Source organism: Panthera pardus, unplaced genomic scaffold (genome assembly GCF_024362965.1).
Source record: "Panthera pardus isolate Hobbes unplaced genomic scaffold, ASM2436296v1 HiC_scaffold_20, whole genome shotgun sequence".
In the NCBI taxonomy this organism is placed as follows: domain Eukaryota; kingdom Metazoa; phylum Chordata; class Mammalia; order Carnivora; family Felidae; genus Panthera; species Panthera pardus.
In genome coordinates, this window is record NW_026526766.1 from 17,316,036 (window position 1) to 17,332,915 (window position 16,880).

At 44.3% G+C, this 16,880-nt stretch overlaps 1 long non-coding RNA gene across 1 annotated transcript in view; it reads left to right on the forward strand.

Moving 5' to 3' along the window:
• The first annotated feature begins 8,426 nt into the window (after positions 1–8,426).
• LOC128778675 (uncharacterized) overlaps positions 8,427–16,880 on the forward strand; it is a 30,987-nt gene continuing 22,533 nt past the window's right edge. Inside the window, exon 1 of the long non-coding RNA XR_008424413.1 lies at positions 8,427–8,539. This is a non-coding gene — a long non-coding RNA (uncharacterized LOC128778675). The remainder of the gene's footprint in view (positions 8,540–16,880) is intronic.

Here is a 16,880-nt window from a genome sequence, read left to right on the forward strand (position 1 = left end):
CTTGTGGTGAGCACAACATAACGGATAGAGAAACTGAATCGCTGCGTTATACACCTGAAGCTAATGTGACACTGTGTGTCAACTATCCCCAAATAAGAATTAGAAAAAATAAAACTAACTATGTGAGAACAATGATGATTTAGAGATCTTTGGCTATCATATGACCCCCATGTAGGGAAAGGAAGGAAGATGCCCAGCAACAGCCTTAAGAGAGCAAAAAGCTATTTCAGGGACAGGTTTGTTTGTTCATCCAGACATTTGCAGAGACTCCATTTGCATAGGTGATAGAGACTCAAAGACAGATTAGGCACTGATGCTACCCCCCAGGACCCCACAGTAAAGACTGGTGTGATGGGGACAGGGGGCAAGTCGTTATAACACAGGACGGGAAATGCCGTGATAAACGCATGCCAAAGGTACTGAGAAAGCATGGGGACGTAAGTGAAAGAGCCCGGGGTATGTAGTGGGTTGAATGATGCCCCCCCCCACCCCCACCCCCGCCAAGGTTTGTCCACCCAGAACCTGTAAATGTGACCTTAGTTTGAAAAAGGGGCTTTGCAGATGTAATTGAATTGAGGATCTGGGCTGAGACCAGCCTGGATTAGGGCGGGTCTTAATCTAATGGCAGTGTCGTTACAATGGACAGAAGAAGGGAAGACCTAGGCACAGGGAAAAAGGTCGTGTGAAGATGAAGGCAGAGATTAGAGTTTTGTCGCCAAAGCCAAGGAAGGCCTCCGGCCAACAGAAGCTGGAAGAGGCAAGGAAGGACTGTCCTCCGGAGGGAGGACTCCAGAGGGAGTGTGCCTCTCCCCCACAGCACCTCGATTTCAGACTTCTGGTCTCTACAACTCTGAGAGTTGTTGTAAGCCACCGAGTTGTTGGTAACTTGTAGCCTGGGACACTAACAAAGGGTAGAAGCCGTGAGACGTCAAGGAACACTTCTGGAAGAGATCGTGCCTGAATGACGTCCTGAAGACAGAGTTAGAGGGACCAGATGAAATGATTCGGGGGCGGGGCGGGGGGAATCGGAGGAAGACAGGAAAGAGGTAAGAATGGAAGGGCAAATGATAAGGTGTTCAGGGAAGGCTCTAGAAAAATTCAAGGAGTGATCTAAAAAATGTGCTTGTGTCTGATTATTTCATGGTTGAGTTGACGTGGCCACGGAAAAAGGGGTTACAACACGGATATATGCCTCAAAACAGTTTCTATGACAAATAGGTTTGGAAATGATGTATATACTTTTCGCACTTTAGAGGCCCAAAGTTCACATAAGCACACCGACGGCTCAGGGAAGCTCTGCACTCTCGTTCCTCTAGAGTTTCAGCCGCCTTTGTCTTTGTGCCTATGTATGTGAAACACCTACCAACAGCTTGAGGAAAACAGCACTTCCAGAACACGTTTGAGTAACGCAGGTCATGTCTGGAGGACCTTAGCAAAGGCCCTGCACCCCTTCCTCATAGAAAACCAAAGTGTCCTTTTTCCTTTTTTGTAACTGAAAACTAATTTTGCAATTCTGTGATTTTTTTTTTTTTTTTTTTGGTAATTTTAAATAATACTGTTCATTTTTTTTTTTTGTAATTAACTTTGTAATTTGTAATGACAATTCGGGGGGTATTTCTTTTCTTTAAAAAAAAAATTTTTTTTTACTGTTTATGTTTGAGAGAGAGAGAGAGAGAACAGAGCATGAGTGGGGGAGGGGCAGAGGGAAGGAGGGAGATACAGAATCTGAAGCAGGCTTTAGGCTCCGAGCTGTCAGCACAGAGCCCGACACGGGGCTCGAACCCACGGAGTGTGAGATCATGACCTGAGCCGAAGTCAGAGGTTTCACCAACAGAGCCACCCAGGCGCCCTGATTGGGGGCGTATTTCTTTGTAGTTGTTAAAAGACTAATAGTTTGACTTTAGGAATTAACCCTTTAGGCTGGGATTCATCACTGACACCTTAGGAAGTGGGAAAAGCTGATCCTTTCTGCAAAATGGGTTTAAATCAGGACTAGTATGTGTCCAGAGAAGAGGGAAGGGTCAACCTCAAGGTGGCCATATGGTGGATGGGAGGGGAGAACGCAGGCAGGGAAGTCCCAGGAGAGCAACAATTCTTGAGTCTCCAGGGTCTGGCCTGGCTCCCAAACGTCCAAACATTCCCTAAGCGCAGTTCTTTGTGGTAGCTGTTTCTCTTCTGCCATTTTCTTTCTTCCTGTCCCTAAACTTCTGTTTTTGGGCCACGCAGGCAGCCCCCTTAGCATATCTGAGAGAGCCACGTTCGTGATTAAGTCCTGGGATCATGGCATGTGCCTACGTCCAGGCCATCTGCCCTGGCTTTTCCTGGGATGGTGCATTTTCGCCTCAGGGTGGGCAGAGGAACAGGAATGACTTTCAGGGGATGCCCTTTACACGTGAGTTCTGTTTGACCAAAGCAAATTGCAAGCTTGCGTTGATGAAACTGGAGATGACTGAATTAAAAAAAAAAAAAAAAAAAAAGCGGTTTTATTTAAATAACAACAGCAAAACCCCAAACCTGCATTTTGTGGTGGTAACTTAAGTGGCAGATCAATGATGTCTCGCACCTCAGAGCTACTCACAAGCCCTCCCAGATCGGGGTCCCCAGTTTAGTTCCCACTGGGGCTTTTGGAATCTTAACCAAAAGCAATTTACAGAAAGAAATTTCTTCTGTGACAAACATTCAAAGCTATTACAATCTGATCTGTTCTTTCTCTCTCTCTCAATTCTCTCTCTCTCTCTCTCTCTCTCTGGCTTAGCTCTAGCTCTGTGCTTGTTTGTTTTATAGATTAGGCCTGATTTTAAAGTATCTGTAAATCTTTCCCTAAGTAAAGGACAGCTTGCTGATCTGTATGCAAATGATATACTTGCCTGCCTTAAAAATTTAAGATTGACTTTGAATTGACCCCGTGCTTTATCCCTCAGTGGGAAAAAAAATGAGAGGATATTTATAATACCTATGGACATTGTGTACGATGCCAGTGGGAGTTTTCTTCAACAGTAGATGAATAACAGAAACATGGGCAGACTGAAATGGGGCAGATATATGCAAAAGGCAGACTGAAACTGAGTTACATAGCTGGCTGTTACTTACTGTAGCTTTCTGTGGTTTCTCCCTCTCAGAGACCTAAAATGCTGTAATTTTCTCTAAAAATAAAGAATATAAAACTGAAAAAGAACACACGAATAACATACCGGTTGAGCCCACAGAAGTTTATGGTACGAATTTCCCTTTCCTCCTTCTAAATATATCATAATTTTGAGGACAACTTACACAACCTTTACCATGACATTCTTCCCCCCTGGGGGCGAGCCACGAAAATCTCACTCGGGTTAGGAGTGCACGTGGTTCGAAGTACATCGCGCACCCCACGTCCATTTTCACCGTTGGCCTCCATTTCACCATTGGCACCTTTGTTTTACTCTTTGCACCCTTCCCCCCCCCCCGCCCCCGCATTGCCTTAAAAATTAAAATAGAGCAGAACATTGACCTGGGATGAAATAATGGATTTTTTTACGCTTCTCTCAAACTCAAATTTTATTAAGGTTATTGAAAATAAGATCACTTCACTTAAAAATGCCAGAGAAACCCAAGGGACAAAATTGCATGAGATTAACATACCTATTCTTATCCTACAACAAACATATTTCATTCCAAACCTCAACGATTTCTTGGACCATACTATTTCAGAGCTACATTTTTTTTTTTATAGTGTTTAGTTTTTATTTCCACGGTAGCACAGTAACTGTCCTGGGCTCCCAAAGGAGAGTTGAAATTCTCCCAAGTCACTGCCCCAGTGGCCAGAGCCACTCATATCCTCATATCCTGAGGGTCTCGAGTTAAATCTTTTCCCTAGAAGTTTTGCATCCATTGACTCCCGGTGGAGGGATCATAAATGCTGAGAGTGAGCATTCCACTAGGACCCCAGGTTCACCGAGGGAGTGATGAGAGACAGTACTCTCCTTTCTTTGCCCTTTGTCTCCCCCTATGAGACACCAGCACCCCGTCCTGAGGGCTCCCGGGCTTTTTTCTGTTCTCTTTATTTATCAGGAAGCTCTCTGATATCAGTGCCCTTCACCGATGGTAGGCTCTTAAGTGTTTTGTATTGAATGAGTAAATGAATGAATCACTTTTATTCCAGTTTGGAGAGACTCATTGGAAAGAAAGAATAAAGAAGGTGAAACTGGCCATTCAGCATGAACAGGTCTTTCTGGCAATACAAGAAAGATAATAAATCACACTTGCATTTCGGAACCCCGGTCCTTTCTTCTTCATTGGGCAGGTGGGAAAAAAGTGGCTAAGTGAAGCTGACACCTGTTTTAGAAGCAGGAGATGATGACAGGTGGCAGGATAGAAAGAACTTTCTGGCGGACATCAAATTCTTTCAATACTTCTCACCTGTTCTGGCCTGACGTCATTATTGAGGGCCCAGGAAAATGACTAGGGCATGATGACGTATCCTGGAGCAGGAAGAAAAGAAGTCCAGGAAATTAAAAAGATCAGTTTGTAGTGTAGGTAAAGGACAGGCCCCTACATTTTGTGGGAGAAAGATTCTGGGTTTGGCAAGCCTGTTACACTTCCTTGAGTGGGAAGCTCAGCCTCCTGGTTCCTAGGTGAGCTAATTTGGACCCAGCAGAGCCATTCCTCTGTCTTTGGGTGGTTTCTTTCTGTGGTGGATGGTAGAGAACAGAGAATCATCAAGGGGAGCTACGTGGCCCTCTGTGTCTGGGAAAGAACCTAGGATTCCTCCATTAATGCTGTGCCCAGTCAAGCAACAGAATTCCTTTGTGCTTCCTTCTGGAGACAGGATGACAACACTCTCTGCCCTGTGGGTCACCTGTCCTTATCGGGAGAGGTAAGAGTTGAATAATGTGTTGCCTTTCCTTGGGGAATTTGAATTCTATGCCATTTCTTTCATGAGGAAGTACAAGCCTTTGATCTCTGTTCAGGGGAGTCTGGCAGCGTGATTCAGCTGCGGAATAATTAAGGGGTTTTACCAGAGCTTTCTGAGCCCTTCCCAACCAGAATCAGGAGAACACCTTCCTACTCTGCCTGTGCATGGAGTGGCTGCTAGGAATGGAAGAGCCAGGTTCAACCCAAAAGGGGTCTGGAGCCCTCTCGCTGTGACTCCACATCTCAACCTCCAAGAGGGAAAGAGAGAAAGCACAACAAAACGCCAGCCTCTGGCATCCGGGCACCAGCGTGATGCTCACAGCCGGGCCCCAGAGTTGTTAGAAGCTGGCCTGGTGCTCACAGCGGCACCTTGTTCTCCTGTTGGACGTAGATAATCTCGGTGAATGTCAGCATCGGGCCAGATCGCTTTGAGCCTCGGATCAAGTGAGAACGCTCAGGACTCTGTGATTTTGTCGGGCACAGAGAAAAATACAATCGCTGTGCGACCCACAAAACGCCAAGCATCCCCTCTCTTCGCTAATAGGAGGAGGTGCTACTTCCGTACCGATTATAGCCTAATCCCATCCTAGTCCGCCCTCCCTGTAGACAAGAGTTATTGAGAACAGCCGACTCTAAAATTGTGGCCACTTTCAGAGAGGCTTGAATCCTGAGAGCCCCAGCTTCCTTAGTGTCTCCTTCAAAGTACCACGAGTCCTTTCTAACAGGTTCTTGTTGAGACACCCACGTTCCTCATGGTATGTCCTCTCCCTTGCTAATAGAGCCCTCAGCTTACTCATCCACAGGTATGTTCTTGGTGGCCTTTGGCTGGAGCGAATTGACATTCCACTCTTCCTGAAGTATAATAATTTTGCCTTTTGTTGAATACTTCAGGACTTTGGGTAGAGCTTTCCACGCAGCTAGTGCTCAATACAAAAATCAGAAGACCAACACAGGTTTTATACACACACACACACACACACACACGGACTCTGATTTGAAAATGAAAGAAAACCCGACCCAAAAGCTCAAAAGAGCGGTGCCTGGGTGGCTCGGTAGGTTAAGCGTCTGACTCTTCTTGGTTTTGGTTTTGGCTCTCATGATCTCACAGTTTGTGATTTTGCGCCCTGTGTTGGGCTCCGTGTTGGCAGTGTGGAGCCTGCTTGGGATTTTCTCTCTCTTCCTGTCTCTCTGCCCCTTTCCTGCTCTCACTCTCGCTCTTTAAATAAATGAAGAAACTAAAAAAAAAAAACTCACTAAGAAAATAACATAAGGTGGGGAAAGTCATTATCTCAGCTAATGAAAAATGCTAAGGATACGTCTGGCTTCAAGAAAGTCTGTGCCAAAGAAGGACATCCTGTCATTTGCAACAACATGGATGGACCTTGAGGCTATTATGCTAAGTGAGATAAGTCAGACAGAGAAAGAAAATACTAAGAGTGCCTGGGTGGCTTAGTTGGTTAAGCGTCCGACTTCGGCTCAGTCATGATCTCACAGTTCGTGAGTTGGAGCCCTGCACTGGGCTCTCTGCTATCTGCACGGAGCCTGCTTTGGGTCCTCTGTTCCTCTGTCCCTCCCCTACTGGTTCCCTGTCTCTCTCAAAATAAGTGACGTAAAAAAAGAAAATATGATATCATTTCTATGTGGAATTTGAAAGAGCCAAACTTGTAAAAAGTGAGAGTAAAATGAGGATTACCGATGGATGGGAGGGGGGATAAGAGAGATGTTTAGGGGTACAGTCTTGCAGCAAATAGTAAACCCTAGAGATCCAATGCCCAGTATAGTGAATATAAACAAAAATATTGCATTATAACCATCAAACTTGCTATAGACTAAAATTTAATTATCCAACCACTAAAAAGAAATGATAATTATGTGATATGATAGAGGTGCTAGTAATTATTATAATGGCAATCATATTGCAATATACATATTTATTTCATATAAATTTATACAAACCTGTACACCTTCAATTTTCACCATGTTATATGTCAAATATATGTCAATGAAAAAGAAAATCTGTAGTCAGGATTATAACAACATAATGACAAATTGTTTCTTTCCACCTAGTCTTTTTTTCTACTACATCGGAGATATTTATCTTTTTTGTGGGTCCTCATAAGCCGATCACAATGGATCCGGAAAGTGCGTTGCTTACTTGGCTGAGCCTAGACCGTATGGTCCACCCCCGTGTTTAGGAATGATGGGGCAAGAGCTGGGGAGATAGACACTGCCAGGCTAATGTTCAGTGCATATTAAGAGTCTCCCTGGGGGGATTTGAGAGGCAGCAACTGAAAGGTAAGGCAAGAGGATTTGTGGAAACACAAGTCTTAGATGATGCACACGGTAAAGAAATACCCAAGTCATGCCCAGATTTGTTTGTATAGAACTGATGGAAAGTACAAGTCTAGAGCTGAGTGGATGTTAAGGGGGGAAATAGCAAAAACGTCTTCAGAGAAGATGCAGAATCTAAGAGCAAGGTTTTAATGATTAAAGCATAATTATAGGGAGCCAGGGTTTTGCATTGAGGAATGAATACATACCCAATAAAATAGGTTCCATGGCAGTAAAAAGTGACCTAGTTTTTCTCTGCCTGGACCGCTTACCCTGCTACTCTCCACTGCTTTCCTAGTCATCCTTGGGTCCCCTGGGCAAGTCTTTCCTAATCCTTTAGACTAGGTTTGAGTCCCTCTGCAGTAAACTTCATCCTTTCCTTTTCTTGCATAGCACTCATCACAGTTTTGATCTTCAACGTGTTTATGTAATTGCTTGCTTGGTGCTGTCTTCCCTGCCAGACTGCAAGCCCTGTGAGGGCAAGGTTTTCTCACTTGGTGTCTTATCTGGTACATACAAATTGGATATTGATCGATAAATAAATTTATAAGCATAAACTCCCCAGTAGGGTGCTTTTAAATACTACTGTACTCTTCTAACAAAGATTGTGTTGTCTTCTTCTTAGAGGTAATAAAGGGTGAACAGATATTCATCCACATCAAAGGAGAGATCTGAAGCCTACATCATGACTTAAGAATGGAACAAAGCCTTCCGCCTTATAGTTTTGAGAATTGTTACTGAAAGACTGTTTGGAGTTTCTGTTCTTGGCAACACTGTGATGCCTAAGACACCTGAGGCCAACGTTGGCGTGTTCCATTTCAGGCCAGTTGAGCAAGAACCAAGTGAGTATCATTGACCCGACAGCATATTCCAACAGCTTCTCATATGCACTAAGGGCTTTTCGGGTTCGTTTGTCATCTCTATTGCTAGTGACACAGTTCTTTGTAAAAAGTAAAGTTAGACGCTTGTCTATGATATAATTTTCCAACCATTTCTGGGGAAGCGTGTGTTCTCGAACTTCCAAATTGTCGAAGAGTATCTTTTAAAGTACAATAAATTACTCTCGTAAACTGAAATAAACAAAATATATAAAATAGAAGCCCAAATTTTTTTTAGGTGTAACAAACATAAAATTGTTTTGTCTGGTTGATTAAAAAAAAGTTTCTGGACACTCTCAATTGTGTATTTTTTCGGTTTTTCAGGCAACCTTACTTGGTCTACAACTGATATCTTACTTTTTGCATTGGCCGACAAGTCTCAAGATGTGAATGAAGCTTCTAGCAAACGGTTGTCTCTCTCACCGAATGAGTCTGTAAAGGTAAGAAAATCAGTATTGGCAGATCAGCTTCCCATTCATACAATGCAATTTGAAAAGATAACAGAATTGTTACAGTTTAGGGCTCCATGAGACTGTTTTTAAATATTTTCTATCAAATACTGAATATTCAAAAATTCAATGAAAAATACTGAGAGACATAAAAAGGAGTGTGAAATGGGTGACACGTTCCAATGTGATCAATGTTTCCAAAAGCTATACCCATTTTAAAAAAACAAAAGATGTCTTTCTTTTAAATCCAAGCCATCCAGATTCATTACCCTAGAATTTAAGTAAAAAGAAATGGGTTGGCCAAAGCACTATCACACGTTGCACTCTTGCAATAAATATCCGGTCATAAGAATGGTAGATGTGATGATTTTAAAATGATTTTGTTAACTTGTGGCCATTATGACAGGATACTTCATTTCACATCATTTGGTTTTATAGACAAAATACACCACTGGGATGAAATCAGATTTCCTCTGACAATCCGCAGAGAAGGAAGGATCTATTGAAAAATTACATTATCATAATTGTAAGATTCAAACACACACACGCGCACACACACACACACACACACACACACACACACAGCATCCAAGTCATCCGGCGCTGGGAGACTGTAAAACTTGATTATTGCAAAGGTGCGTTGGCATATTAATTAAAAAGAAGACTGACATTTGAAGCATATTTCAGATTTCATGGCAAATTTCACCATTCTAAATATAGTTTCGGATAATTATGACACATTTGGTGCTAAGCTATTTTAGAATTCAAAACACTTCCATCTTGGAAGGGTTGCAGCAGATCAGGGTGTTTGATCAAGGCTGCAGAGAAAAGAGAGCAAGATTTAATATTCCAGGTCTCCTCATAGTCTGCTTTTAGCTTTTATTTTCTGTGCAGGTTAAATTGGTAGAGCTCTGCAAGGTGATGGCATTTTGAGTGCAAATGGATTTGACATTTTGAGTGTAAATAAGAATGGTTTGTCCTCTTGCATTGTAAGTCAGTCTCCGCCAGCAGTTAAAATAAAGTGAAAACCGCAGAAATGTAGGGTTATTCATTTTCTTGCATACACACCAAGGAATTTTATATTCAGTATTGCCATGAACATTATTTTACCCTCTTCTTTTCCAATTTATTGCCTGATTACAGGGACTGATAATGATATTTCTTCTGAATGACTCTTACAGACATACTTTTTCACCTATGGCTAGGAGCTAGAGATAAATTTTGCCTTTCCTTCAGGCGGTTCTCAGGTGGCACTCTTGTTCTTCCCAAGGTACATAAAGATCGGGAAAGTTGGTGATTTTTTGTTTTACTTTTTTTTTTTTTCCTCTTGTCTTATTGGAGTAGAGAACAAAGCATGTGTCATGCCATGTAACTTTCCCTTGAATCTTAAAATAAGGCAGAAATGGTGGGGGAGGAGCAGGAGCAAATTGAGAAAAGAAGGGTCAGAAGTTCTGAGCTGCAAAGAACACGGAAATCCAGGAGTACTGCCATAATGCCGTCGAGTCCCCCCAGCCCTGTGTATAGGTATGGAGGGTGCAGGACGGAGAAGGAAATTTAACAAAGTTTGTCAGGTTAACCAGTCAGAGACCTGGTCCTACAATATCGGTCAAAGCCAGATGAGTTGAGTATGTCATTTCACTATCCTGACCTTCATTTGTTCCATTTGTAGAACTGAGCTGTCAGATAAAATAAAACCCAAAGTCCCTTCCGGCACCGATATTTTCAGAATTGAGTTGTCAGACACGCAGGTGTAAGTCCTGGCTCTGCCTCTTTCCTGCCTGAGTGCTCAGGAGGAGGTTGCTTAAGGTTGCTACACCTCAGTTTCCTTGGCTGGAAGATAGGGGTTACGTAATTAATTCAACACATATTTATTGAGCTTTTCTTTTATGCTGGGCAATGAGAACACTGGAGAAGACAAAGCAGAAATGGCCCCTGCTCTTGCGGTGTTTACATTCATCCATTAATTCATCCGCGTATTCAACGTTTTTTATTTATTTTTGGGACAGAGAGAGACAGAGCATGAACGGGGGAGGGGCAGAGAGAGAGGGAGACACAGAATCGGAAACAGGCTCCAGGCTCCGAGCCATCAGCCCAGCGCCTGACGCGGGGCTCAAACTCACGGACCGCGAGATCGTGACCTGGCTGAAGTCGGACGCTTAACTGACTGCGCCACCCAGGCGCCCCTCATCCGCGTATTCAAAAAGTGTTACTGGGTTCCTATCATTTGCGGCCAACGTAGTAGGTCCTGGGGATACATCAGCAAATATTTATAGAGTGGAGGCAGGTGGCCAAAAAGCCCCAGCAAACAGCGATGAGTATTCTGAATGAAACAAACATGAAAATGAGAATAATAAGGTAGTAGCTAGGTCGTTTAGAAGGAGCTCAGAGAAGGCTTTCTTATAGAAGTGACATTTATGCTGAATCTCAAGGACAAAAAGAAACTACATAGTGTAGGAAGACAAGAGCCCAGGTGCATCTGAGTAACAGAAAGGAAGTAAATACAACTGATAGCGGTAGGACGAGATGCCCGTTGGATAAATATTCAAAGGCCAGGCATGCAAGGGCCTTAAGAGTTTGGTTATTCTGAGTCCGAGCAAGAGCTGCTGAACTTGACCTGGTTTATGTCTAGGACATCTCTTCAGCCATTTGATGAGCATGGATGGAGGGGAAGGTCAGTCAATAGCATGATGCAGTGGTTTAGCCAAGAGATCACGACACATGGCCTACAGCGGAGGCAAGGAAAGTGGGGACACCCCACTGAGTGGGAAACATCTTCGAGACAGAACCATCGGAATTTGCTAGTGAACTGAAGGAAAGGGCAAAATTAAGGATGGCCCCAAGCGTGGGGGACATAGATTTAGGGACAGGAATTGTGAGTTCCATTTTGGGCACGCTGTACTGAGATGTTGGTAAAGCGACAAGGCAGATCTGTCAAGTCATGAGTCTAGAACTCAAGGAAGAGGGCTGGCTGGAGAAAAGGAAATATGGGCATCATTAGGAAAGGCCACGAGAACAGATGAGATCACTAGAGACAGAAGAGACAACAAAATGGTGAAGTTCTAAGTCCTAGGGAACTCCGTTATTGGGAAGTCACGAGAGCAGGTCCCACTGGAAAAACCTTCAGCAAAAATCAGGAAGGGAAGAGGAAGCAGCGATGCCGTGATTTTAGAAGCTACCCATGAACGGTTCAAGGAGGGGAATTAACGGTGTCAAAAGTTGCCCAAGCATCATGGAGGTGAGAGGAAAACACTCACGAGCATAGGCGGTATGGTGTTTGCTCGTCATTCGAAACAACAGAGGATTGGAATCGGAGGAGAAAGGCAATTCCGGAATGGATCGAGTTATGCCATGGGAGATGAGGACATGCGAATAACACTTCTGAAAAGCTGGGCTCAGAAGGAAACAAAAACTAAGCAGTAACTTGAGACAGATGAGGGCTTGAGGAGGGTTTCTTTCTAAAAATGGGAGGTGTGAATAAAGTATTGGTATGCTGATAGATAATAGATGGTGGGCACGGGGGAGAGGGTGGTGGTGTGGACGCAGGTGTTCTAAAACATAGAGGAGGGACCTGAGAGAAAGGAAGTCCTTTTTTTTTTCCAGGCAGAAATGAGTTTATTGCATTAGAAAAAACACCAAAGAAAACCAGCAAACGCCTCCATACGAGACACAGTTATTAGCTTGACTTCAAGGGCAAAAAGGTACAATCTCAAAGGTACGAGCTTTATTTTAGGGAGGGGGTGAGAGTCTCATCCCTCCTCCTTCCCTGTCCCCCTGTCCCTTTAAACCAATGGACCTCGATGGTGTCTACTGTATGATACAATTACACACGGGGCTCATTTCTCGCTCTGCTTGCCTCGCACACCTGTGTGGAGCTAGCTGGTCGTAACGAGCACACTCCTGAGGTTCTGGGATTGACAGAGAAACGTGAGCATTGGGTTGGCGGTCGTAGCCTAAGCCCCGACTTCCAAAGTGAGTGACAGGGGAACTTGGGTGGGGGGAGAGAGCTTGCCTTCCTGGAGGTCTCCAAGAAGGCTGCTGGCTGGCTGATCCCTCCATCTTTCCCCACAAGCTCTGGGGCCCAGGTATTGGCACAAATACATGCTGGGCATGAAGGGGGGTGGGGCGGGTTCAATGAACCATGTGACTCAGTCTCTCAGGGTAGCCATTTTGGGTAACTTCTCCTGGGTCTGGAGTGACTGCTGTCAGGAATGAAGCCAGCTGAGCCTGGATATGGGGGAGAAGAGAGAAGGAGCCTGTGATGTTGCACCCTCTGGCTAGAGCTGAGAGCCCTGGGAGAAGAAGTCTAGAACAGCAGCCTGGAAGGGGGGGGGGGCAAGGCAGGCTGGAAAAGGAGAGAAACCTGGGTGGGAAGCAAAGGGCTCACTAGCAAGCCGTCTTCCTGGGAGAAACCCAGCCCCAAACCTACTCTCCATGAGCCCAATGCTGCCAGTAGGTCCACGTTCAATAACGGTGCCTGTTGGTTTCTGCTCTCCAAAATGTCACTTGACATCACAGCTGGTCACTATGGGGGGTGCCCCTGGGCAGGCCACAGGCAAATACGAAGGAAGAAAACCATCTTTTCCTCTAGCCGAGCCCCTGATGATGCCAACCGCTATGGCTAATAGTAGAGACGGGAGGAGGGGGGGATGAGGCCAGAGGTGAACAGCGCCTTTTTCAAGAGCAAAGTCTCCTGCTGCAGGCCAGACCCCAGGAAAGAGAACATAATTCAAGTCTGAGAAGCGGCAGGAGCTGTGGCGGGAGGGACCCACAGATGCCAGGGCTGGGACTCAGGTAGCTGGACAGCTCTGAGCCCCTTCTCCACACTCACTCCCCCAAATCCTAACTGAAGGGAGGCATGCGAAGAAAAGGAATCTGAAAGCCTCTCCGGGAAAGAAACGTCCAGACTGGTCCTCCCTCTAAGCTCCCAGCAGCAGCTCATTAGGAAAATGCCCAGTCAGGATCTCAACGATGCGTCCTTCAAGTCAGAATGACAAGGTGACAAAGGGTGGCATTTGGAGCCCAGAGGAGCTTAGCATGGCGGACGGTCCATAAACACAGGTGCTATGGATGGCGAAGGCTCTTAGGAGCTTTTCCCCATGTCTGGGTTGGCCTACCCTGGGAAAGGATGTAGGGAGACAGAAGACCCTTGGGAGTGGACAACAGCGTTGGGATCACCACTTGCTTGGGTCCGGCTCTCAATGGCTTCCTGAAATGTGCAACAGCAAACGTAGGGGAAAACATTCTTGGCAAGAGATTGCATCACAGAGCAGGGCTGCCCAGGGCAAAGGGGTTTGTAAAGGACCTCAGAAAAGAGTTCTCCTCCAGTCTCTGTCCCCGTCCCCCTCCCTCCCAGACACTCTGCCACTCGAAACCATTCCTTCTCTTGAGTGCAAAGTGGTGCGATCCCGTGGTGAACAATTTGGCAACATCTAACCCAACTGCGTATGCATTCGCCCTTTTCCACAGCACCTTCTCCTTTGGGAATTTGAGCCAGAAAATACACTCCACAAACATGAAAAACAGAAACACATGCAGAAGATTCATCACTGTGGCGTTATTTATACAAACAAAATATTGGAAACAATATAAAGGTCCATTTGTGAGAGATTTATTAGCTACATGATGGCACATTCACACAGTGTCGTTCTCTGCGGTTGTGAGAAAGGACAAAGAAGATCTCTGTGAATTGGTAGAGTGATTTCCAGGATATATTGATGAGTGAAATATAAATATAATTTTTTTTCTTGGTACGAAGTTATCCAAGAGTATAAACCAGAGGCAGATAAAAATAATTACAAGAGATGGGTGGGCATAGAGAGAGAGAGTTGGAATAGAAGTGAGATCTCTTTGAGATCTTTTCACTTTTTACTCAGTTTTGACTTTCTAATTATGTAAATGCTTAAAACCTCTTAGGAAGAAGAAATGAAAGAAAGGAAGAAAGGAAGGGGGGTTGGTTGGGTGGGGGGCACTGTGAAGTTTGTGGAGTATGATGCAGTGGCACTTTTTGTCAATTCTGATTGTGGGTTCTTTTTCTTGTGAATCATTTCTGTTTCATTCCCATAGCAAGTGCCCCAGCTTTGTCTCTAATTTTCTTAGCTTAAAAAGACTAGATCAGTATTGTTCTTTTTTTGTGTGTTTCGAGTTTATTTCTCTTGAGAGAGAGAGAGTGCATGCGAGTGCAGGGAGCAGGGGGCGGGGGGTGGGGAGAGGCAGAGAGAGAGAGAAAGTCGGGGAGACAGAGAGAGCAGGCTCTGTGCTGTCAGCGCAGGGACCAACCTGGGGCTCGAACTCAGGAACAGTGAGATCAGGACCTGAGCCAAAGTCAAGAGGTGGACGCTTACCTGACTGAGCCAGCCAGGCACTCTTGGATTGATATTGTTCTGCATTATCTGATGCAATAAGCAGTTAGGTTATACCCAAATTGCAGGCTGTCATTTATTGCCATATTTTACTCTAAGTTAGTGGCGTTACTATCTTAAAACATACTGCGTTAAGCAGTTCTCAACACTCTCACTTAAGTGGCACTTGGTCCCCTGGACCCAAGCCAAGCAGTGACATGGTCCTTCTGGCTCTGGTTTTCAGGGTAGCCTGTAAGAATGACCCTTGGAAAGGCTTCCAGCTATTAGGGGGACATGTAATTCTCTTAATCTAGAAGATCAAACTATCTCCCTTTTCTGAGCACTGGAAACAGTCAATCAACGTGACAGCCTCCTCATTCATCCCAGAGGTAATTGTATCAACCTGCCTGGGAAGTGGGGGCCATGGGAGAGTAATAGGAATTAAACTCCAATTCTTCTCGGCAGCTGGCTAGGATTAGTGAATGGAGATAAACAGAAGCCCATGGCTATTTTTATAAATCACAGCCTTGATAAAGGTTTAGATTTGAAACATCCGAAATTTCTCCGGAGATGACACATGAAAACTACTAGTGGAAAGGTACAGAAAACCTAGATTTGGTTAAGGAATCTGGTTCAGTTTCTCTCTCAGACAGCATTTGGGGGAATAATCTCCATAAGGTTTTATTATTACTGATCAGTCTGTCCTTCTTCGTGGGCACTCGTCAACAAATTGCTCTAATAAAAGTCCTTGTAATAAATCTCATGTGTCCTGTGGATTCATCACCTTATAAGTACCACCCTTCTTGGAGATACTGCAGTTTGGTAATTTGCAATGACTTTGTAACTTACACTGTAACCAGTGGAAGGAAGGAGGCAGCCTCATCTTCTGAAAGGAATGATTTACAGCTACTTTTCTGACGGCCTGGGAGCTCCATGGCTCTGTGGTTTCTATCTTGTTTCTGTGTTTATTAGAGTGTGCTCAAACTGGAGAGGGGATAGTTAAGTCTGAGAACCATCATCTCAAATCAAGAACTGCTGAAGCAAATGTATTTATTCACGTTGGAGAAATAAAAACAGAGGGGACACATGCTAAAAGTATTCAAGTATTGGAAGGGAATGTCATTGAGAAGGAACAGATCATATTTTCAAAAATGCTGAACTGTAAGTATTTGTGTGGGAAGTTACACGGGGGCAGGTTTGAACTGAATAGAAAAATGAGTTTTCTAACATTATCCAACACGTAGAACAGGTTTTCCAATATCAAAAATATCCAAGTAGAGGCTAGAATACTTCCTGTTGAGGTTAGGATTTGTTAATCTTTAACATCTCTTGTCAATTTTGAGCCAATTAATTCATTAATATATTTATTCTAGTATTAATTATTATTAAGAAATGATTATGTACTGCCCAGATAATTGTAGAAACAGTGATAGTCATATATGGCACATAACATCGCAGTCTGTAGGGAGAGAGACACTTACCGGATAATCACACGAGTACATGGGGTGAGGGTCATGAAGGAAGGGAACGTGGTCCTATGAGAGTATATGACAAAGGAAGCTTCCTGAACTTGGTGGGGGATGGTTGGGGGCTCTGAAGAGAGGCTTTTCTGCTGATGTGCTGCGTGACTAGAAAGTTGGAAGTCGAGTAAGAATTAATCTGGTGTGGTGGGAAGAGGGACAGGGGGAGAAAAGGAGGAAGAAAATTCCAGGACCGTGAAAAGCATTTGAAAAGCCCTGTGGAAGGTGAGATTATTGTTTTCCCCCCATATTTCCTGATAGTAAGAATGACCTGAAGCTCTTTTTAAGTCTGGTACGCTTTCTAGCCTCTTTGCCTTAAGGTATTATCTAGTGGGTTTAGAGATTTTAACTTCTCAAATAACTTGAATGATTCTTGTCATCAGGGAAGTTCAGACATGACATTAGGGAGCCTAAAAGAAAGCCACTGTGGCTGAAGCATGAGGCTGTGGGGTGATGGGTTGAAGGGCAGGCAGT